General features: G+C 46.9%; 1 protein-coding gene across 3 annotated transcripts in view; it reads left to right on the top strand.

Annotated features, from left to right (window-relative positions):
- LOC309539947 (transcription factor COE1-like) overlaps window positions 1-25,319 on the top strand; it is a 105,613-nt gene that overhangs the window by 12,584 nt on the left and 67,710 nt on the right. The gene's annotated exons all lie outside the window — the stretch shown is intronic.

A 25,319-nucleotide genomic window follows, 5' to 3' on the forward strand; every position in this document is an offset into this window, starting at 1 on the left:
CAGTCCCTGCTCCTGCCAACCTAGCAGTTCGAAAGCACATCAAAGCGCAAGTAGATAAATAGGTACCACTCCGGAGGGAAGGGAAACAGTTCGCCAGAAGCGGCTTAGTCCTGCTGGCCACATGACCCGGAAGCTGTATGCCAGCTCCCTTGGCCAATAAAGCGAGATGAGCGCCACAACCCCAGAGTCGGTCACGACTGGACCTAACGGACAGGGGTCCCTTTACCTTTACACCAGCCCAACCTGGCCTGCTGCTATGCCTTTAACAGTAGTAGGCTATGTGCAGAAATCTGTTGGCGAATCCTTTGGTAGTCGTACAGACAGCCACAGCGGCCAGTTCAGAAGCTGGGGACTCCAGCCACTCCCTCCCTCACCCTTGGCAATTAAGTCCTGTCCTTAAGTCCGCGCACCCCTGGTGGCTGCCACACACCCAGCCTTCCTGCAAGTACCTTGTGACCTTTACAATATAGCAGCCAACTTTTGTTAAGCTGTCCTGCTTGGTTACCTGGAGATGATCTGCGATCACCATAGGTGACCAGTTGTTCACAAGGCTGTGGCCGTTTCGTTGAAGTTCATGGCGAGTGCTGCCCAGAGTATCTGGAACAACGCAGGCAGATGGGTGGGATATAAATAAATAAAATTAATAATAATAATAATGATAATGATAATAGCAGAGGACTTGTTGTGCACATAGGTGTGTTCTCAGGGGCTGGGCGTGCCGTCTCGCTCCTATTATTATTTTTACTGGCTTTACTGTGGGGGCAGAAGATAGCTATGCTGGCTAGCAGCCATTGATAGCACTTTCCTCCATGAATTTGCTTATTCCTCTTTTAAAGCCATCCAGCTTAGTAGCCATCACTCCCTCCTGCAGAAATGAGTTCCACAGTTCAACTGTGCTGCATGAAGGACTTTCTCTTTTTTAAAAATAGTTTTTATTAAGAATTTCATCATAACAAATTATCAAATTCCTATCCTCTTCATCCCCCCATTTCCCTCCCTCCCCCCCAGACTTCCTTCAGCTCCTCTCTCTGATTTTTCAACACATATTTTTCTCTGCATATTATAAACTTGTAAAGATTCTCAATTTATCTGCCTGTTATGTTAACAATAATAAATTTGTGTATGTTTATTCAAAACCTGCCAAGGAGTCCAGTTCATTTTGTTGTTCTTTTAAGTAATTTGTAAAAAGTTCCCATTCTTCTTTAAAGCCACAGTTGTCCTTGTCTCGCAGTTTGTATGTCAATTTCGCCAGTTCCGCATAATCCATTAATTTCCCTTGCCACTGCTCTTTTGCCAGGATTTCATCATTCTTCCATTCTTGTGCTATTGGAAAATAAAGAACTTAATTATGTATGTGACAACGGCGGCAAGAGTCTTAATAGCACAAGGACTTCCTCTTATCTGTCCTAGGAATATGTTGTTCTCCCTTCAATTCTCTCTTCTCGCAATAGTTGTTGAAGGAAAAGATAAAGGTAAAGGGACTCCTGACCATTAGGTCCAGTCATGGCCGACTCTGGGGTTGTGGCGTTCAACTCACTTTACTGGCCAAGGAAGCCGGCATAGAGCTTCCAGGTCATGTGGCCAGCATAACTAAGCCACTTCTGGTGAACCAGAGCAGTGCACGGAAACGCCGTTCACCTTCCCGCCGGAGCGGTACCTATTTATCTAATTACACTGGTGTGCTTTCAAACTGCTAGGTGGGCAGAAGCAGGGACCGAGCAAAGGGAGCTCACTCCATCACGGGGATTCGAACCGCCGACCTTCTGATCGGCAAGTCCTAGGCTCTGTGGTTTAACCCACAGTGCCACCCGCGTCCCTGTTGAAGGAAAAGCCCCCCCCCCAAAAAAAAGATGAAAGGAAGGAGGAGGGGAGGAGAGAGCTGGGGAGAATGCCATCCCAGTCAACCACCATTGCGCTCTGGGATTCTTGCGCAGGTTCCCCAATGGCAAGGCCGGCCTTACGAAATGAGAACGCCCATTGTCGCAGGAAAGAGAGAGCCATTGGGGGCTTTCCTGTGTGTGGTGGCGGTGCCCGTTCACCCAGCAGCTCAGGATGGGGACCTTGGTGATCCCAAGGGGGGGGGGGAGAGTGTGAGAGGTGGGGGTGGGGATTTCAGTTTTGTTGACCCTAATGGAGCACGTCTGATTTCTGCGCCGTCCCCCAGCTGGGTTCCTGGCGGCCCAGCGCATGGAAGAGTTGGTTTTCCTGTAAAGGCTGTGCGATGCTCTGGTTTGCTAGGAAATGCTCCAATTTTCTTTAATAATTGATGGGCGCTGCCTCGCCAGCCTCAGAGGCTCAGTGAGCGCAGTCATTACCAGCATCCTGGTGTTTTTTCCACCCTCCCTCTCTCTCTCTCTCCTCCTCCTCCTTTGCCTCCCTCCTTCCTTCCTTCTGCCTCGAACAGAGAGAGCAGCAATGGCAAGGTTTGGGGGAAACGGGAATGGAATTGAATGCAGGTGTGTTCGCTTGGCCGGGAGGTTCGGAAGGAGGAGGGAGAGAGATTTGCAGACTCAGGGAGTTTCTGGAGGCTTAACTTTTTCTCAAGGAACAGCCTGAGGCAGCCGTCCCCAGTCCAGCCACTTTGGATTACAGTTCCTAGCCAACTTTGCCAACTTTGCTGCCACATACACCCGGACAACACCATTACTGGCCCCAACAACATCACACATACCATCTCGGGACTATTTAATTGCTCATCGTCTAACATTGTGTATGCCATCAAATGCCAACAGTGTCCTTCAGCTCTCTATATTGGACAAACAGGCCAAACCTTACGCCAAAGAATAAACGGACATAAATCTGACATCAAGAATCACAAAACAGAGAAACCAGTAGGAGAACACTTTAATCTCCCAGGACATTCTATACAAGATCTCAAAGTAGCTGTTTTACTACAAAGGAATTTCAGAAATAGACTGGAAAGAGAAGCTGCTGAATTGCAACTCATTACCAAACTTAAAACCATGGAGAGACCTGGTCTGAACAAAGACATTGGATTCTTATCTCATTATACATGACTAAGCCATTTTTCACCTTCTCACCCCTTGCCTTTTCCTGTAAGACCTATTGCAGTCATTAAGAGTCGTCAACAGGCTCATCTCAGCTATCTGCCAATCTCCCATTCCCACCACCCTTCTGAGTAATACCCCTCCCCACCTTCTCACTATATAGAAGGATCTGGCAACTTCTGTTTCAGTGTATCAGAAGAAGTGTGCATGCACACGAAAGCTCATACCAAGAACTAACTTAGTTGGTCTTTAAGGTGCTACTGAAAGGAATTTTTTTATTTTAGTTCCTAGCCAGTGTTTGAAATTCGCCAGGCGCATTTTGCACCTGGCTTCTGGCCACTTGCAACCAAGGTGCCAGGGTGCCAGGATGGTGCTTGAGATCTCCACCATCTGCAGGTGCATGCCAGCGGATTTGGACTGTTTTCGCACACTAATACCCCACCCTATCCGTTGTATTTTTATCTGCGCAATCAGAATCAATTTCTGGAACCCAAACACTTTTTCTGTGCAGTCTGAGCAGGAGCAGGGAATGACGTTATAGTGAATTGTTGCAGCTTGCCTTTGCTTTCCCGCTTCCCATTGTCCTGCTCACAGTTGTGAAGAATATTCCTATGTTATGAATAGTCTGTGACACCATTAAGAAAAAGAGGTGGGGATATATCTCTGGACTGGCCCTGGATAAGGTGACTTTCCCTCTTTAAGTTCCCAAACTCGTCTCTGAACCGTGTGTTCCGTGCAGAAAAAGCTGGAATATAAATGCCATAAATAAGCTATATATATATAAAAAATCCTTCCAGTAGCACCTTGTTGTTTAGTCATTTAGTCATGTCCGACTCTTTGTGACCCCACGGACCAGAGCACGCCAGGCACTCTTGTCTGAAGCTGCTTAACTCCCTTCTCGCACGACTAACTTGCGGGGGGTGGGTGCAGGGAGACAGGTCTGATGGCTTCCGGGGACTTCCAGGCCATGGGAAGAAGGAGTTTCAGTCTCTATCTTTGGAGAGGCTAGAGATTGGCTGGTGTACAGTATTTGTTGTTGTTTAGTCATTTAGTCATGTCCAACTCTTCCTGACCCCCTGGACCAGAGCACGCCAGGCACTCCTGTCTTCCACTGCCTCCCGCACTTTGGTCAAACTCATGCTGGTAGCTTCAAGAACACTGTCCAACCATCTCGTCCTCTGTCGTCCCCTTCTCCTTGTGTCCTCCATCTTTCCCAACATCAGGGTCTTTTCCAGGGAGTCTTCTCTTCTCATGAGCTGGCCAAAGTCTTGGAGCCTCAGCTTCAGGATCTGCCCTTCAAGTGAGCACTCAGGGCTGATTTCCTTCAGAATGGAGAGGTTGGATCTTCTTGCAGTCCACGGGACTCTCAAGAGTCTCCTCCAGCACTGCCTTGCCGTGGCGAAGGGGCTTGAATAACTCAGAGAAGCTATGAACTATGACGTTCAGGGCCACCCAAGATGGACGGGTCATAGTGGAGAGTTTTGATCAAATGTGATCCACCTGGAGTAGGAACTGGCAAGCCACTCCAGTATTTCTGCCAAGAAAACTCCATGGACAAAGACAACAGGCATATAAAAGTAGCACCTTAGAGAACAACTAAGTTTGTTATTAGTATGAGATTTCGTGTGCATGCACATTTCTTCAGATACCTGCACACGAAAGCTCATACCAATAACAAACTTAGTTGGTCTCCAAGGTGCTACTGGAAGGAATTGTTTTTATTTTGTTTCGACTACGGCAGATCAACACAGCTACCTACCTGTAACTATAAATAAGCTATTCAGCTTACCTTCTTAAGGAAGCTGGTGGGGCTAGCCCAGGCATAGGCAAACTCGGCCTTCCAGATGTTTTGGGACTACAGCTCCCATCATCCCTGACCACTGGTCCTGTTAGCTAGGGATGATGGGAGTTGTAGTCCCAAAACATCTGGAGGGCCGAGTTTGCCTATGCCTGGGCTGGCCAGACAGAGATGCCAGTCACCAAACTGGCATCCAGCAATCACCATAGGGTCGCAATTAGACCCGTGCCAGTTGCAAAACACGCCTGGGGAGTTTCTAAAACTGGCTGTCCCCCTTTTAAATAGAGAATAGGTTCTTTCACATGCCTTGCCAGACACAGGTACAAGCTTTTCTTCACATGTTACAAGTATTTGTTGTACACCTCTTGATTTGTGTGGCTCACTTGTGCGTACACACAGACAAACAGACGGCAGATTCGTCGAACGTAACTTGCGAATAGATGGGTGAACGTGCAGCTCAAATCATTGTGCACCCCAGTCCTTGGATTGTGCAGTTGTTGAATGTAACATGTGAGTGCTCCCACGGAGAGGGGCAGTTGAAGGTTAGCAACTGGGGCTGAAATCCTGCACAGTTAATCCCAGTGGGATTATACTGGCTTTGCTGTATTCAGAGTTTTAGCTCCCCCTCCGACTATAGAATTTGAACTCAGGTCCCTGGAGCCTGTGGGTCTGCCTGTGTCAAAGTTTCTGCCTTGTGTTGCTGATACAACACTTGTTCTTGTCAGATGCCCCTCATGCAACAGCAGGACCAAAGAAAACAAGTTCTAGGTGGTGTTTTAGGAGATTTATACCAAGTATATGCTAGGGTCTCCCCACCCCCACCCCTGCTCACCCCCCCCCCATAAAAGCCCCCGCAGTTTCAGAGACTTTATGGTTATTCAGAAATATTGTTTCTCTCTCTCTCTCTCTCTCTCTCTCTCTCTCTCTCAACTTCCTGCTGCCTCTGGCTTTTAAAAGACGAAATCTGAGATTGCCATAAATCCAGCAGCCCAAATTCTCTGACTCCCGATAAAATCAGGATTGGATTTCTGCCGTTTTGTCACCCTGCTGATCTCCCGTCTTAGTCCTGCGGAGATTTCCCCCAGGGTCATGGTTTTATTCCGCCTCCCTGTCCCCATCAAGCCAGTCAGAAGGATTCAGGGTTCAAGATGCTCATTTCCCATTGTTTCCCTGACCCAAAGAAACCCGAGGCCAGCTGCATTAATAATAATAACATAGTATTATCTATTAAAGCTCTTGGAAATTTCCCTCCATAAATAAAGTTAATGGCTCTTGGGTATTGTTCATGTGTGCGTATACAGAATATCCGAGAGATCCATTACTTTATTTACAGATGGAAACTGTAAAGTCTCTTAATGGGCATTATTATAGGGGCGTAGATTCAGTCGCACACCAGCAAATATAGATTGTGCCGTTAAAGTGGATTTGGTGCCCTTGCAGAACATAATCACTTCTACCCCGCACCTCACCAAAAAAATTGGGACCGTTTGCTGTAAGGAAAGTGACAGAGAATAACACGGAAAAGTGCAGGCTGGCAACTGCTTGAGGCGACACCGGCTAGCCTCCCCAAACAAGCCAGAAGGAATGCTCCATAGACAGGTTGGGGTCTCTCTCAACAAAACCCTCCCATTCATGCAGAGACTGATTTGCACAACAGAGCTTCCCTTCCCCCTCTTTCCTCCCAAAACAGAGTTGTGGTTTTTTCCAGAATTTGAACCCAGCTCCCTGGAGCCTGTGGGTCTGCCTTTGTCAAAGTTTCTGCCTTGTGCTGCTGATACAACACTTGTTTTTGTGCGATGCCCCTTGTGCAACAACAGGACCAAATAAAGCAAGTTTTAGATGGCAGTGCAGGGCTTGCAGAGGGAAGCGAAATTCTGTTGCACGAGGAGAAGTCTTTGCGCAACTGGAACTATTTCGGTGGATGTAGCTCCCTGTTAATAGTGTTTTACGGAAGGGAATTGTTTTACTGATGACTTGTAACTGTGTTACAGATAGACCCTAACTTAGACGCAGAGACGTCTAAGGTGGGACCTTTTGCATGCAAAGGATGTGCTTTCCACTTGACTATATCCCTTCCTAGGGAATTCTCCTTTACTGATCAGATCATCTAGGCTAGTATTACCTACTCTGACTGCCAGCAGCTCCTCGGGCTTTCAGACAGGAGTCTCTCCCAGCCGTACCTTTTTAAATAATAATAATAATAATAATAATAATAATAATAATAATAATAATAATAATAATAATATTGTTTTAATTCCATTAAATTCCTTTTTTAACTTTTATATGTTTTAGCTTTTTGCATGTTGTTTTGAGTCCTGGTCTGGAAAAAAGATAGGGTAATAATAATAATAATACCTAGAGATTGATCCTGAAACGTGCAATTTGCAAAGTGTGAGCTCCTGTGTTTATATCCACCTGTCTGCCTTTATTTCAGCCGCTATGTGTAACCCTTTTAAAGGAATCAACAACGAAACGAAACCGACATTCCTTTTTATTTCCCCCTGACGCTTGTCTGCAGAAATGGACACTCAGTGCATGAGAGACTTCATTTATTCACAGAAAACCATACAAATTCAGGCATCCATACGTGGAAAGCGGTTACAACATCCCGAGCTGCTGGCGTTCAAACAGCTTTCAAACAGCCTTTATTTAAGCATCTGCATTTATACCGAGGAGTTTCAAATCGCACAACTCTCAGAAGGTAGCGCCCACAACATCCTTAGACACGAAATATAATACATAAATATTCCAGGCCCTTGAAAAGGCATCTGTGACAGATAGCTGCGCTGTTATGTAAATCGCAAGAATATGCCGAACTTCTCTTAGAATTGCACTTCTCATTTGAGATTTTGCATTCCCACATTTCCCACAACCGTTCTTGCTTTGGCCGTGCTCTCCACTGTTTGGCAAAGACCCTCCTTTCCAGCTGCTAATAAATTTGGCGCACACTCCTGAACTTTTGAGACTTACCTTGCTGTACGAAAGCTAAGCAAACCACTTCAGTGTTTGCATACAGCGAAGATCTGAGATACTGTCCGCTCCTCTTTTCTAACCATTCCTTATGGGGTTTGCTTATTTGTTTTCTGTGGATGTAAACTCTGCCTTTCAGCCAATCAATTCCCAAGGCAGCTTACAACGCGGTTCGTCATAAGGCATTCTTTGCTATCCCGGTGTCTTCCAGATGTTTTGTAATGAAACATCAAATTGACACATACAGTGAGGGGGAAAAGGTATTTGATCCCCTGCTAAATTTTCCCGTTTGCCCTCTGACGAAGAAATGACCAGTCCATTAATTTTAATGGTAGGTGTCCTGTAGCTGTGAGAGACAGAATAACAACAGGAAAACCCCCAGAAACCCAGAAGGCAAAAGTCACAGATTGATGTGCATTGCAATGAGTGAAATAAGTATTTGATCCCTTTGCAAAAGATGACTTGGTACTTGGTGGCAAAACCCTTGTTGGCAATTGCAGAGGTCAGACGTTTCTTGTAGGTGGCCACCAGGTTTGCACACATCTCAGGAGGGATCCATTTCTGTCTCTCACAGCTACAGTAAGCCTACCATTAAAATTATGGACTGGTCATTTTTTTCGTCAGAGGGCAAACGGGCAAATTTAGCAGGGGATCAAATACTTTCCCCCCCGTACTGTAGCCCCACACAACGGAGTGTCCCTTAGTCCCCTGGTCAATGGATGGGACCAGGGTTGTAAAATCCGTAGTAACAGAGAGACCCCAGTTCCTGCTTGTCTTTCCATTTCTTCTGATCCTGTAGGCTGTAGCCCATTTTGGGGGGTAGTGTGTGGACCTCGAGTCCTGGGGCAGGGATGTCTAGGTCCGATGACTCCCCAGGTTCTGGGTGGAAATATACCAGTGGGTCTGGCTGTCCTTGCCTCTCATCTGAGTAGACCCCAGGTCGAGGCAGGGCTGAGCCCTGATATAACCCATCAAACGCCCTCCTCCCTCAGCGAGGCGCATCCCAAATATACCCAGTGGCCAGCAGCAGCATAATGGGAAACAAATGGCCACCTTTCAGAGGATTTCAGTATAACTGAAAAAATTGGGTGCACTCTTCCCACCTTGGATCAAATCTATGCTTCCAGGTGCCATAGGAAAGCTGCAGAGATAGCGCAGGATAGTGCGCACCCCGGAAATGATCTCTTTCAGCTTCTGCCTTCTGGAAGAAGGTCCAGGGTTATAAAGACTAAGACTAGCTGCCTGAGTTTCTACCCAAATGCGATTTTGGTTTTAAACGCAGTGTCTCTGCAGAAGTATATTGTATTTAAAAATGGGGTATCAGAGTTTCTAGGGGGCTAACCAGGCTGCGATAGCAGGCTTGTTGGGTTTTGAATGTTTTATGTAGATTTTTCAATTTCGTTGTTCTGTATGGGACAATGACAATAAAGATTATCGTACCATATCGTATTCTTTAGCCATGATTCCTACTGTGCTGGGCCCGGGGGTAACCCTTGAAACGCGGTCCAGGAGCAGACCAGAATCTGGAGGTTCTGCTAGGAGTCAGTCCCACAGGGTCAAGGCAGGAAACTAGGCAAGGACAGGTACAGGATCTCAGGCAGGATACAGTAATGTTGCTCCCGCAACCTGAGGCAGGGTCCAATAGCCTTTTATCTCTGTTGGGATAATGGCCGGTCCTGATCCCCCGGCGACTCACTTCCCTGTCTCGCCCAAAGGCGAGCACTCCTCCTGCAAGTACTCGGGTCTCTCCTTCTCTCAGACCTCAGTCTCTGAAGCTCGGGAGACGTTGGTGGGTTACTAGACCCAGGGGCCGCCTCAGCCTCCCCTGACCCAACCGGTAGTGGAGCAGCTGTAAGTGATGGCCCAGCTGAAGGCAACGAGGTCATCCCTGCATCTGGAGCCAGGGCAGGATCAGTCCCCTGTCTCGGCCCAGCTGGTGCTTGTTGCAGGGGAACATTTGCAGACTGGGGCTCTTTGGGATCAGGCCCCAGATGTGGTTCAGATGAGGCAAAGGATCCGGTGTGGACTGAGACTCCTCTGGTTCCGAGTCCCGGGCCATCACACCTGCATTGCAGGGGTTGTGCTAGATGACCCCTGGGTGTCCCTTTCACAATCCTAACGTGATTCCTAGCCCCGTCGCCTGGTGCTGCTCAGAAAATTAGGGTGGGGGGAAATTAAGGAGAAGGGACAGGCATTTGTTGACAGTAGGGGTGTGATGGGTCCACGGTGGGGAGATAGTGGGAGAGACCCAGTTTTTACCCCCAGGGAACTGGGTCCTAAACAAGAAGCAGGCGAGATTTCCCTTGATTCCCCGCCCTCCCTAAGTTATCTATATAACTTACAAATCTCTCCCTCTCTCTGCTCCCACCCTGCTTTTTAGCTAAACGGACACCCAGAGAGCAGCCTAGGAAGAGTCAGTGGGCGGAAGAGTAATTTACCTAGGAGATTATGCTGAGGGGGAAGAGAGATTGTCTTACTTTCTTGTCTGTGGGCTGAAGGTTGGGAAGGAAATTTGCCTCTTGTTTTTAACGAGGGCTGGCCCCCTCTCCCTGCATTTCTCTGATTGAAACGCTGCAGCGAAAGAGCCTTTTTCGGCTGCACGGAGGAGATTCTTGAAGATGGGGCTGGGGGGAGAGGAGCGAAGGAGCTGGTTGTCAAAACTGATCCTTCAATCAGCAGGGAACCTGCACAAGCTCTTTTTCTTTCACGGGGTATTTTTAGAGCCAAAAGGTTGCTGGGAGCACAGAAATCCAAGAGGGAAGTTCCCAGAAAATCACACTTTTTTTTGACGTCTGGGTGGGTTTTCTGACTTGGGCCGCAGGGTGCCGATCTTGGCTGAGATGGTCATGTGTTTATGTCAGTGCTAATAAACTGTTTAAAAAAACCAAAAAAACACACATCCACAATGTGTAAAATTAGGACCAGTGGCAGAGTGCATCGTTGATTAATCATCTGCCTTTTATCTGATTGATTAAATTTAAATAAATTTGCATATTGCCCAAAACCCCTGTCGCTGCCTTCTTCGGATACTGGAGAAAGTGCAAGATAACTCTCACCTTAAGCAAGCAGATGGTGCGACCTCAAAGCATAGAAGTGAGCCCTACTGGGTTAAACGGGATTTACTCGCTGGTAGTGTGTTTGAAATTACAGGCAATAGCAGCCAGTTGTTACTGGAAAGAAATATTGTCTTGGATATTTTCATTCCCTGTTTCAGCTTCAGAAAATAAAAAGGACCCTTAGCTCTGAGATGCACCCTTCCTCTGGTCTGTAACTTGCCCGTTCCTTCTCTGAAGGATATAAAAGAGTCCTAGAATCATATAATTGTAGAGTCAAAATCGGTCCCAAGGGCCATCTAGGGCAAAGATGCTGTTTTTTTTAGAGGGGAGCACCAGTCTCTGTGTTGACCAAGTGTTTGCTACTGCTTCTCAGTGTTAGAAACTCAGCTATATAAGCTAGGTGCAAAATGGCTCCTTAAGCCAGGCTGCACCGATGGAATGTCAAGTTGCCATTTCGATGTCTCGAAAGTTGTATTTTTCAAGACAGTGGTCCCTTGGTACTCCAACGGCTTGGCTCCCAGACAAATCGGCTCCCGAACGCCGCAAACCCGGAAGTAAGTGTTCCGGTTTGTGAACGTTTTTTGGAAGCCGAACGTCTGACGCAGCTTCCTCTTGAGTGCAGGAAGTTCCTGCAGCCAATCGGAAGCCACGCCTTGGTTTTTGAACCGTTTCGGGAGTCGAACAGATGGTGGATATGTCAGGTGCCATCCTGATGCCCAGACATCTTCACTTGGTTGCAAGCAGCCAATAGCCACTGCTTCTTCTGTAGAGATAGGTTTAACTCTTTGTTTGGTTGGTTGGTTTTTAGTAACTAGTTACCATATTTTTTTAGGGGTCCCTTTATAGGGATACGGGTGGCACTGTGGGTTAAACCACAGAGCATAGGACTTGCCAATCAGAAGGTCGGCGGTTCAAATCCCCGCGACGGGGTGAGCTCCCGTTGCTCGGTCCCTGCTCCTGCCAACCTAGCAGTTCGAAAGCACATCAAGTTCAAGTAGATAAATAGGTACCGCTCCGGCGGGAAGGTAAACGGTATTTCTGTGTGCTGCTCTGGTTCGCCAGAAGTGGCTTAGTCATGCTGGCCACATGACCCGGAAGCTGTACGCCGGCTCCCTCGGCCAATAAAGCGTGATAAGCGCCGCAACCCCAGCGTCGTCCGCGACTGGACCTAATGGTCGGGGGTCCTTTAACTTACTGTATTTTTCACTCCATGACGCACCCTTTTCTTCCTAAAAAGTAAGGGGAAATGTCTGTGTGTCTTATGGAGTGAATGTCTGGTCCCTGGAGCTGAATTGCCCAGGGGCAGATCATGCTTTTTTTTTTTAAAGAGGGAAGTGGGTGTTGAAACAAAGCCACTGATCGGCAAGCGATCGAGGAGGGAGATAAGGGATGCTAGCAATAAAGGAGGCTGCCTGGGAGTGAGGAGGTAAAGACAGCAAACTTGCAAGGAGAGGAGGCAGGAAGACTAAAGCAATGAGGAGAGAAATTAGAAGAAAAGGAGGAGCAAAAAACTGTTTCAGCTAAGGAAAAGACACTAAGGCAAACAAGAGGGAAGGAGATGTTGAAACAAAGCCGCTGAGCAGCAGACTGGTAAGCGATCGGGAGGGAGATAAGGGAGGCTAGTGATAAACGTGGTTACAAAGCACGGATCCACATGGATTCTCAGGATTTTTGTATTGGGCTACCTCAAACTCACAGTCAAATCACATGTCTATGGCCACAGCATGAACCACAAAAATCATACATCCACTGTTTCATTCAGAATAATTTTTTTCTTGTTTTCCTCTTCTAAAAATTAGGTGCGTCTTATGGAAAATACGGTAATTCAGACTCTTAACGCATGGTGTGAAATGTCATGCCTGGAAGGTTCATGACTTTGGAGCTGTGGTGGAGTTGAAGCTTCTTCTGTAGCTTCTGACTCAGCCAGCTTAAGGAAAACTAATTGCACAATTGCAGAAATAGTTTTTATTTCTTTCAGTTTACTGAGTGTGTGAGTAAAATAAGAATGATCTTATTTTTGTCTTGCTACGCACTGTATCACTGACTTCCAAAATGTTTTATAAATCTGCAAAAAATGAAAAAATGAACATAAAAACATTCCGGGTTCAAAACCTGGACAGAAGCAGCATAAAATACAGTATAAAAATATGAATAACAATAAAATTCAAAGTTCAGAAATCAGTTTAGGGGAAATCCATCTAATAAACATTAGATAATCCCCAGGGCTTGCTGGCTGAATTGGTCCTACTTGGGCCAGCGAGGAGGCCAGGGGAGAATTAGCTGTGGGGTCTCAGAGCGGGTAATCCTCATAAAAGGGGAGGGGAAGAAAGGGAAGGGAAATAAAAGATCAGGCTGAATTCAAATTAAAGGCCAGGCGGAATAGCTCTGTCTTACAGGCCTGACAGAAGGAGGTTAAATCCTGAAGAGCCCTAGTCTCATGGGACAGAGCATTCCACCAGGTTGGAGCCATCACTGAGAAGGCCCTGGCCCTGGTGGAGGATAGTCTGACTTCCTTAGGGCCTGGGACCTTTAAACTATGGTTATTCATGGACCCGAAGGTCCACTGTGGGGCAGACCAGCAGAGGTGGTCCCGTAGATAAGAGGGCCCTAAGCCACAAAGGGCTTTAAAGGTCAATATGCCCCTGGAAAATAGGGACACTTAGAGGGTCTGTTCACCCTCTTCCTTTCTTATTATCAAATATTCTAGCTGTGAAATTTGCTGTCATGCTATGTGGGGAGACCCCCTGGCTTGGCCCGACCTTAATTCCTATGTACTACAGGCAGCAGAGTATGAGGTGGCAAAACTGACTGTGCCTCTTTGTTGGGGGCGCCACTTTCAATGCTTCCCCATGGAAAAAGGAGAAGAGCCACTGTGCGTCAGGTTCTAGCTAAAAGCGCTTGCCGTCGTGTTCGATTTCTTCCTGCAAGGAGCTCTAAAACAAACAAACACCCACCTGTAGTCTCAAGTTGAACATCTCCATCTCCATCTCATCTCCATCTCTGTCAGGTTGTCAGGTGGACCAAGCCTGGCTTTGCCTGGGGAAAGCCCAAATGTATGGAGGCTGCGTCTGTTGTTGGCTATTAGCCATCGTTACTAAATGGAGCTTCATTGTCCAGGCGCAGTATATCTCTGAATATGGTGCTGAGGGTGGAGAGAAAACAAGGAGCGAACATGAGGATGGACAGGTGCAATTCTCCCCATTTTCACATCTGTGTGTCTGTGTACAGGGTGAGTCCTTTAAAAGAGGCCCCGTGGATACAGAGTACACATGTTCCATGGGGCTTCTTTTAAAAAACTCACCGTGTGTGTGTGTGTGTGTGTGTTGTTGTTGTTGTTGTTGTTATTGTTTAGTCGTTTAGTCGTGTCTGACACTTCGTGACCCCATGGACCAGAGCACGCCAGACACTCCTGTCTTCCACTGCCTCCCGCAATATATATAACACAAAGCACAAAGCACAAAACCACAGCTCGCCCCTATACACGAAGCCAAGCCAGAGCACAACTAAATGCAGCACAGCCATCTTCTCAGAAAAACTCTTCACAAGCTCAAGAGGTCAAGACACAAAAGCTTTAGCAACTAATCTACACTTAATGACCCACCCAGTGGTATTCAGAATATCACTCATGAAATCACTCAAGATATCCCTCAAGTAATTAAGGAACAAAAGAAGAAAAGGCACACTAATCTAGGAACTTCCTCTCTGCCCAGAACGTTGGAGGCTATACACCACACCCCTCAACAGTATTTATAGGAACTCAAACACCAGATTCTGCTCTGTTCCAGTAACAAGAAGCCGAAAGCACCAGCCTGAAGATGACGAGTGAGACCTCGTCGAAACGTCGCACAGACACCCCGACTCTTACACGGGAAGACACCCGAAGACACCAAAACCTGCATATATATATATATATATATATATATATATATATATATATATACACACACACACACACACACACACACACACACACACACAGTGGTACCTTGGTTTAAGAACAGCTTAGTTTATGAACAACTTGAATTAAGAACGCTGCAAACCCGGAAGTAGGTGTTTGGGTGGGTTTGTGAACTTTGCCTTGGAATAAGAACATGTTTCGCTTCCTGTTGAGTGTGTTCCGTTTGTAAATTGAGTCCCCTGCTGCTATGGGAAAGCACACCTTGGTTTAAGAACGCTTTGGCTTAAGAACGGACTTCCGGAATGGATTAAGTTTGTAAACCAAGGTACCTGTGTGTGTGTGTAAAAAACACTCCTTGTGAAAATTCAGCTGCAGCTGCGTGAGAATCTCTCCTTACACATCTTTGTATGCAATTTTGCCTAATATACAGTGGTGCCCCACAAGACGAATGCCTCACAAGACGGAAAACTCGCTAGACGAAAGTGTTTTCCGTTTTGGAGGTGCTTCGCAAAACGAATTTCCTATGGGCTTGCTTCGCAAGACGACAATGTCTTGCGAGTTCCTGCTGGTTTTTCCCCCTCCCCCCCTTTTCTAAGCCGCTAAGCCGCTTATCAGCTGATCCAATAAGCCGCTAATAGCACTAATCCGCTTATCCGTCAATGGGCTTGCTTCGCATGACGAAAAAACCGCTAGACGAAGAGAATCACAGAACGGATTCTTTTCATCTTGCGAGGCACCACTGTACCCTCTTTTGCAAAGCATTTCCCCCTCTGCTGTATCTTTCTCTGCTGCTTCCAAAAATACAGGCATTTCTATGCATACTTAACTACAGTATGTGAATTTTTTGGCCAGGGAAGGTTGCATTGCAAAATTCAGAACAATACAGGTTTCCAAAAAAAGAGAGAGGCTGTGTTTCATTCTTCCTGCTGTTCTGAAAGTGCGAATTAGACCCTTAAATGCGAACTGAATTAATTTTTCTCCCCAGTCTCGAGTCAGGGCCAAAGCTCTTGAGGGCTTTATATATATATATAAATCAAAACCAGGATCTAGAGTTGCCAACTGATTATTTTTTTAAGCATTAAAAGAAGGACAAAAAAAAACAAAAACCCAACCCTGGCTTGCATTTAACAGCAGCTTGATTCTCATGGAGATTAAATATGACCGTTTGTTAACAGCTGCAGAACAAGCTGTTGTGATATGCAAAGGGGCAGGTCAAGAACTTTGGCAGTTCTACCTGGGAGAGAATAAGGTGCAAATTCCGTTTACTCTGAACTTAAGTTGACTTCAGCGCTAAGCAAAGGCGCTTGAGACTGATGCATTGTCTCAGAAATTCGATAGGCGCTTTGGGGGACAATTTTGGCTGGAGAAGTAATGGAGGGGGCTACATCTAGCACGCATATAATTCCCCTCTTCCCCTAGGCTCACTTTAAATTCTGAAGCAACAGGGGAAGATCCAGTCCGCAAGCGCTTCTGGAATGTGTAAATTGACTCTGCCATCCCGGTAGGATTCCTGTTCCTTTTCGTAGCTGTGTGGCAGGCGGAAATTCTGCCAGGGAATTCTGCTGCAGGGAAAGCAGTGCCTGTTCAATTTCTGCCTGGCAGGCTAATGATAAAGGCACAGGAAGCTCTGGCGGGAAAGGTGTCAACCGTTGCCACAACCTTGTGCAATAGTTGCTCCTGCGCCCACTTGAAATCCGGAGCCGTAAATGTCTTCTCTCAGTTGGGCCGTCGGAATATCGGAGGCGGCCTTGCTCCCTTGGCCAACTTTCAAGAAGTTAAGGGACAAACAGAGATGGTCATGGTACCTTCACCTCGAAGTCCATAAAAATCAGAGCCTGAGCACATTCCACAAAACCCAACCTGTGAAGGTTACGTTTGACAGCCAGGAAGCCTTAAACCAGGCATGTCCTCCGTTTCAGGGGCCTAATATGGTCCGCCGGTCGATTTAATTCAGCCCCTGTGGCAGTATATGTCCTGGGGCAGGCTTCCTCTTTTTTAAAAAAAATAATATTTTATTAGCTTTTATCAATAGAAAAGTTGGGGGAAAAACAAGTACAAAACAAATACAAAATACGATACAAAAATACAAAATACATAAATACAAACATTAAACACAAAAAAGAAAAAACACATATAAAAGAAAAAGAAAAACTCCCTCTTTCTTATCTTCACTTTAGTTAACTTATTTTCCTGACTTCCTCACGTCTCCTGTTTTTGTATCCCTTTTTAAATTTAGTTCAGCAAATTCATATTCTATTAGTTTATCTATTATTAATCCCCTCATACTTTTTGCCTTGTTGCTAGAGCCCCTTCAATTCATTTCAATGTCACCAGCATTCAAAAATTTTACAGTGTTTCTGCAAATAAATTTTAAATTTCCTCCAGTCTTCTTCCACCGACTCTTCTCCCTGGTCTGGGGCAGGCTTCCTCAACCTCGGCCCTCCAGATGTTTTGAGACTACAATTCCCAGCATCCCTGACCACTGGTCCTGCTAGCTAGGAATCATGGGAGTTGTAGGGCTGAGGTTGAGGAAGCATGTCCTGGGGTAAAATCCTTTAAAAAAGCTTTAAAAAAGCTCAGCAACATCAATCCTAAGAGAAGCGCAACAACTTTGGACTTTGGTTGGCCCTCGCGCATGTTCACTTCATCAAATCTGGCCCTCTTTGAGAAAAGTTTGGGCACCCCTGCCTTAAACAAGCGTGGCTAACTTAATTGAACTGGATGTTTTGGTTGGCTGCGCCTTTTCTTTTCAATAGCCTTCCCTTTCCTCGGGAACATGGGCAGGGCTAGAATAAGTCACATGGAAGACGGAGCAAGCTTGTTTTCCTCTGCTCCAGGGCGAAGACCTGAACCAGTGGAGTCAAAGGCCAAGAACGGAGATCCCGACTAAGTGTTAGGAAGAACTTTCTTTTTCCCATTGGCCCATTGTGCAACTGATGGAGAAAGTGACTTCCTTACACACACACACACACACACACACACACACAATCTTCTTTCCAACGAAGAGAGGGCAAGACAGACAAGCATTTTCTCCACAAGTCAGGAGGATGGTTTGTTGTCGAGGTGCAGGGGATACACAGGGCCAGCTAGAAATGAGCCCCAGATTTCTCATATATTCTCTAGAAGCTCAGAGGGTTAGTCTACAATGGGGAGAGATCAGGCCCCTCGACTCTTGGGCAGAAGGGGATAGCATTGAATATATATTTGAGGGCGGCTGGCAGGCAAATGGGCTTCTGCTAAATTTTGCCCCTCAAACTAGAACAGTCTTCCCTCAGGAGCTTGTGGATGGGAAGAGTTGTTTGGCAGTGGAACGGTCTCCCTTGGAAGCTGCTTCTTCCTTGGAGGTTTTTAAGCAGAGCTTGGATGGCCATTTGTCCTGGATGCTTGAGCTGAGATTCCTGCATTGCAGGGGGCTAGACTAGATGGCCCTTGGGGTTCCCTCCGACCCAACAATTCTAGGATTGATGCGACCCAGAGGCCCAAGCCCCTCTTGATGTGGCCAGGGGGACTGGGAACAACCATGGCTTCCCCAGCAACACATCGCATACACAGTAGTGTCTCTTGCACCACAGTTCCTTGCTTCTCTATGCATGCACAGTAAAGCAGGGGTGGCCAACATAATGTGCTCCAGATGTTTATTGACTGCATTTTTATTTTAACATTTGTATACCACCCTCCGGGACGCGGGTGGCGCTGTGGGTTAAACCACAGAGCCTAGGACTTGCTGATCAGAAGGTCGGTGGTTCGAATCCCCGCGATGGGGTGAGCTCCTGTTGTCCAGTCCCTGCTCCTGTCAACCTAGCAGTTCGAAAGCACGTCAAAGTGCAAGTAGATAAATAGGTACCACTCCGGCGGGAAGGTAAATGGTGTTTCCGTGCGCTGCTCTGGTTCGCCAGAAGTGGCTTAGTCATGCTGGCCACATGACCCGGATGCTGTCTGTGGACAAATGCCGGCTCCCTCGGCCTATAGAGCGAGATGAGCGCTGCAACCTCAGAGTTGGTCAGGACTGGACCTAATGGTCAGGGGTCCCTTTACCTTTACCTTTATACCACCCTTCATACAAAGATCTCAGGGCGGCTATAGCACAAAAGGGCAGATTGCAGCATCTCCTCTCATCCCTTCCAACTCTGCAATTCTATGATTCTAAGCGTGCAGTGAGATCTTCCCATTTTTGCTTTTTCCAAAGTTGGCAGGTACTCCACACCGTCTGCGACCAGAGCATAGGGCTGGTTCTGAGTTCGGGTTCTCAGGCCAGGTCCAGAGGGCTGCTGTTCGGCACAGAGGGCCCGGTGTCAGGGCCTCAGCAAGGCCTTTTTATAAATATTCTGCCTGTGCAACATCAGCGTTGATAAGAGCGAGAAAGCCCAGGCGACTCGGCTACACGGCACGCCAGGTTTTATTACAAGCTAGTCTGAGCTCTGAGCTGAAGGTCTCCCAGGAGAGAGCTTGTTTCCTTTCCAAAGTCATCACCGCTCTAAGCGGTGGAACAAAATTCAGCATTCAAAGTGCAAGGCAGGCTGCACAGTGGCCTCTTCGAAACAGAGCGTTTTGAGTAAAATTATATAAAAAGGGGAGCAGCTCATATTCTTTTCCCTTTTTTCTAGTAAAGCCGAGGTGTTTCTAGGCTTGATTTGAAACTGCTCTCTGTGCTTTGGAGACGCAGCGTCTTCAAAGTCATTATTATTATTTATTAAATTGGGTTACTTCCCTTTATCCGAAGGTCACAGTTCACAACGTCAGAATGCAAAATATGAAAATGAAAAGCTGGCTTCCGTGTAACAGTTTGTTGTGGACTCTGTGCCTCTCTAAGCGTGGTGGAAAGGGGGGGCTGACCACCTTCCTTGCTTACAAGAGACCTCCGGTACAATCCCCTCCAGTCTAGGTGTGGCTGGGAAAACTTCTGCCACTCCGTGTAGACATTGCTAAGCTAGATGGACCCCATGGTCTGATTCTATATAAGGCAGCTTATACCAAAAACAGAAAAACCTCCCCAATATTCCCAGCATGGTTCTCCTCTTAAGGCCTTTTGCAGTCCTGGCGTTCTATGAGAAGGAATTTTGGGGGGAATCCCAAAGAGAACGTTCCTTTTTCTCGGAAGGGCTTTTCAGCTGCAGGAATCAAGTGTGAAGGAAAAAGGAAGGAGGTTTTCTAAGAAGCTGCCCTCTCGGGTGAATGTCAGCCGATCGCTTTCTGCAGACACTATAGAGACTTTCAGGCTCGCTGTCCTTCTCTTCCACTCAACTCCCCGCCTCACCGCAACCTCTGACAGTTGATTTGAAAAGTGGTCTGGCAGACAGCAGCACACGGCCTGACAATCTCTGATCTCCCTTCTCTTTTTCTGAGGCACATTTATTGCAAGTTGGTTTGTATTCCGGGCACTAGAGAGACAGCTGCACAAAGGTGGGACCCATAACCTCTTAAGACACACCTCGCCCTCCAAATATTTTTTGAACTACAAATCTCATCAGCTCCAGAAAAGCATGCAGGATGCCAGCTTTGCGGAAGGCCACTTCCAAGGGGACCAGCTGATCAGCTGCAACCCACACATGCAGGTCTGAAGTCTACATCCCAGTTTACATTTCTGCATTGCAGGGGGTTGGACTAGATGAGCTTCGGGGGTTCCTTCCAACTCCACAATTATTCTGTGATTCTATGCACATCGTTTCTTTTGTGCTATTGTCATAGTCGTCACCTTCTCCTCTTCTGCTATTATAACAACTTCCACATACAGTATAAAGCACAATCTTGCAAGAGGGCAGCACCTTCATTGCTCCACTGATTTTGGGTTGGATTGTTTGGCAAATGCTCAGATCTTTTCCACTGATATAAAGGGTTTATTAATAATAATAATAATAATAATAATAATAATAATAATAATTTTATTATTTATACTCTGCCCATCTGCCTGGGTTTCCCCAGCCACTGTGGGCGGCTCCCAGCAAAATAGTAAAAACACAATAAAACATCAACCGTTGAAAACTTCCCTGTACAGGGCTGCCTTCAGGTGTCTTCTAAAAGTCAGGTAGTTGCTTATTTACTTGACATCTGACAGGAGGGCGTTCCACAGGGCGGGCGCCACCACCGAGAAGGCCCTCTGCCTGGTTCCCTGTAACTTGGCTTCTCACAGTGAGGGAACCGCCAGAAGGCCCTCGGCGCTGGACCTTAGTGTCCGGGCAGAACGATGGAGGTGGAGACGCTCCTTCAGGTCTACTGGACCGAGGCCATTTAGGGCTTTCAAGGTCAGCACCAGCACTTTGAATTGTGCTCAGAAATGCACTGGGAGCCAATGTAGGTCTTTCAAGACCGGTGTTATGTGGTCTTGGCGACCGCTCCCAGTCACCAATCTAGCTGCCACATTCTGGATTAGTTGTAGTTTCCAGTTCACCTTCAAAGGTAGCCCCACGTAGAGCGCATTGCAGTAGTCCAAGCGGGAGATAACCAGAGCATGCACCACTCTGGCGAGACAGTCTGCAGACAGGGAGGGTCTCAGCCTGTGTACCAGATGGAGCTGGCAGACAGCTGCCCTGGACCCAGAATTGACCTGTGCCTCCATGGACAGCTGTGAATCCAGAATGACTCCCAGGCTGCGCACCTGGTCCTTCAGGGGCACAGTTGCCCCATTCAAGACCAGGGAGTCCTCCACACCTGCCTGCCTCCTGTCCCCAAAAAACAGTACTTCTGTCTTGTCAGGATTCAGCCTCCATCTGTTAGCCATCATCCATCCTCTAACCACCTCCAGGCACTCACACAGGACATTCACCACCTTCACTGGTTCTGATTTAAAAGAGAGATAGAGCTTCATCCCAACTGGACTGAGCTCAGAGAGTGAGATCACAAATACGAGAGCCATTGATTGCATTATTTGATATTGGTTTGCAATGTGCTTTTAATGCTGAGCTTGTGCGAAAACTATTTCCAGTCCGAATGGGATATGTTCAGGTTTAAAAATGTGGCCAGTCAGTATATAAGAACCGAGCTCAGTTTTAGGGTCTTGCTTATAAATGCACCAGCAGCCATATACCTGGCATTGCTTGGGAAGTCTAAGAAACCAAAAAAAACCAGGGAGTTTTGAAATGTGTGGTTAAGATCAGCACAGTTTTGAAAGGTTCAGTCTGCTGTCTTGATGCCAAGTGGCATCCAATTCTACCCAAGCAGATAAAAACCCGCTTCTTAATCTCTGGAGCCATGGAATTGAAGAGTTGGAAGGCATCCCAGTGATCATCTAGTCCAACCCCCTGCAATCAAGAAATCTTACTTTTGTTGGCATCTGTCTGTCTCGAGAGACAATTGAAGGGTGTGCCATCAGAGGGTGAAGTCAAACAATTAGAGAATTACAACGCCTGCTGTGGCTGTGGAGACCGATACAGGAGAGACATGTTTTATTGCAGGTGTGGCAGATAAAGGGGAAAGACAAAGGCAGTAATCACAGCTCCAGAATGCCTGGCAGATGGCCATGCCCGCTCCGTTGGCAAGCCTCCAACGAAGGAGAGTCTACTGTCTTCCCACGTGGTCTGTTCCACGGTTGAACAGCTCTTACCGTCATGCAAAATTTGGTTGCGATATCTTAAGAGGTGCCCGTCTGCCTTGCAAACAAACTTTCCGAAATACATAATAGATTAGCATGCACGGAGCCAGCCGTGTCACAGCAATGAGTTGGACAGGCATAGGGTATCTGAATATGGTTTTCCCAGCAGTGATGTATGGAAGTGAGAGCTGGACCATAAAGAAGGCTGATCGCCGAAGAATGGATGCTTTTGAATTCTGGTGCTGGAGGAGACTCTTGAGAGTCCCATGGACTGCAGGAAGATCAAACCTCTCCATTCTGAAGGAAATCAGCCCTGAGTGCTCACTGGAAGGACAGATCCTGAAGCTGAGGCTCCAAGACTTTGGCCACCTCAGGAGAAGAGAAGACTCCCTGGAAAAGATCCTGATGTTGGGAAAGATGGAGGGCACAAGGAGAAGGGGAGGACGGAGGACGAGATGGTTGGACAGCGTTCTCGAAGCTACGAACATGAGTTTGACCAAACTGCGGGAGGCAGTGGAAGACAGGAGTGCCTGGCGTGCTCTGATCCAGGGGGCCACGAAGAGTCGGACACGACTAAACGACTAAACAACATGGCCTTTTAAATGTGTGGAGAGGATGCATTGGTTTCTTTTAATGCATGTTGCATTTTTATTTTGCAAACCGCCCTGTGATCTTGAGATTAAGGGTGTCATATGCTTTTAATAAGAGGGTCCACCTTCTATCCCTACGAGGTGCCACTCCTAGGAGTTGCCACCCGCTGCCTCTCAAGGCCTGAGTTCCCAGAGTCCCCTTCACTTTCCATGCACATGAATTAACCGTTGCAGCTACAGTGCCTCAAAAGTGCGTGTTTCATTCATTTTCAGGAATGCACCTGCCCAGAGGTGCCTGCAGTTGCAGTGCTTGGCCAAAAGGAGGCACCAGTCAAACGTGTGGTTAAATTCGGGGGCGGGGGTAGAAGCTTCTGCTTCTATGAATGGGGTACATTCATTGGTGACACCTTAATTCGTCCAGGGACTGGGTGTCTCCAGGTTGTGATATTTGGCAGTGCCTGGCTCAATGGGCAGCCGAGCTCCTGCACCGCGGTTTGCAGAACCAGGCCCCCTGGACTGGCAGACGTCCCCCACCCCCTGGCAATTTGTCCCCGTCATGTGGCAGCCATGCCTTCAGCAGAGACATCTGGCGTATTTGTTTCAGCCTGGGGGAGCAGTGGCAGGAGGTGGCTGCACCCGTTGGACTTCTGCCTGCCGTGCCTTGAGAGGAGAAGGGAGCATGATAGAAACCTGAAGGAGTGTCTCCACCTCCATCATTCTGCCCGGACACTGAGGTCCAGCGCCGAGGGCCTTCTGGCGGTTCCCTCCCTGCGAGAAGCCAAGTTACCGTACATGGAACCAGGCAGAGGGCCTTCTCGATGGTGGCACCCACCCTGTGGAATGCTCTCCCATCAGAAAATTAACAACTACCTGACTTTTAAAGACATCTGAGGGCAGCCCTGTTTAGGGAAGCTTTTAATGTTTAATAGGTTATTGTATTTTAGTGTTCTGTTGGAAGCCGCCCAGAGTGGCTGGGGAAACCCACCCAGATGGGTGGGGTATAAATAATTTATTATTATTATTATTATTATTATTATTATTATTATTATTATTATTACAGTGGTGCCTCGCAAGACGAAAAGAATCCGTTCTGTGATTCTCTTCATCTAGCGGTTTTTTCGTGTTGCGAAGCAAGCCCATTGACGGATTAGCGGATTAGCGGCTTTTAGCGGCTTTTAGCGGCTTTTAGCGGCTTATCTGCTGATCGGATGAGCTGATAAGCGGCTTAGCGGCTTAGAAAAGGGGGGGGGAACCAGCAGGAACTCGCAAGATATTGTCGTCTTGCGAAGCAAGCCCATAGGAAATTCGTTTTGCGAAGCACCTCCAAAACGGAAAACTCTTTCGTCTAGCGAGTTTTCCGTCTTGCGAGGCATTCGTCTTGCGGGGCACCACTGTATTATTATTATTACCTTAACTTCCGCTTTCCCCATTTGAACTGGGGCTGAGATTCCGTTCCCGGGGGACAGTGCTTCCTGCAGTTGGCAGAACAAGCCAACAGGTGGCATCCTTTTATCAAGTGTGCCCAGGGACGATATTTGGAGGGTCGGGTTTTGATGGGGTCAGTGGCATAATCTGGGGAGCGTTGCCCTTGCCCCTGAGGGTCTGGACTGCGCCTTCTTTGAGTAGGGAGTAAGGCCCCAGTGCCCCCTCCCACAAAAAAAGAACCTTGCTGTGCCATTACTAGACAGAAAATCAACCAAGGAAGCTTTCATCTTCCCCATCCATCATCCTTTTACTACCGTGGTTCTCCAGGGGTGTGTCAGGAGAGGGTTGCAAGCGCAGAGGGAAATTTCAAGGATGATCAAAGGAACAACTAAACATTTTAGTGTTGTATAGTTTAGTAGCTATTGTATTTTATTTGCAGAATATGGATAGCTATCTTTTCCAAAGGAGAGCAAAAGCATCAAGTGATACTGGGGACCAGCCTAGTTGTGTTTTCCAACATATTTCATTTCAGTTAAGAAATTCAGTGTGGCATGAACAATTTTTATCTTATTTTTTATAATTTTTATTAAATTTTCTGTTTTACAATTTAGAATACTCGTTTAAACACCTTTAAAATATCAGTGACTTCCCCCCTTCTCTTTCCGGAGTTCATTTTGCATATCATAAATCCCTGCATATCTTACACAAATTATACCATTCACTATTCCTTTATTACACCCATCAGAACTTTCTTACACTGTTGAATTTATCTTAACGCTGCCCACGTTTTCAAGTGCACACAGTTGCCCCCATGTTTTCAATAAACGTTTCCCAATCTTCTCCAAACGTTATGTTCTTCTTGCTCTCTTATTCTATATGTTAAGTCCGTAATCTGTGTGTTTTCCATCAGCTTAAGTTGCCATTCTTCTTCGGTTGGGACCTCGCTCGTTTTCCATTTTGGGGCTAACGAAACACGAGCCGCAGTAGTGGCATACATAAATAATGTTTATGAGCAATTTTTTATCTGTGTGCCCCAGAGGAAGAAAGGT

This window comes from Podarcis vaucheri (assembly GCF_965113315.1).
Source record: "Podarcis vaucheri genome assembly, chromosome: 9".
Classification (NCBI taxonomy): Eukaryota; Metazoa; Chordata; class Lepidosauria; order Squamata; family Lacertidae; genus Podarcis; species Podarcis vaucheri.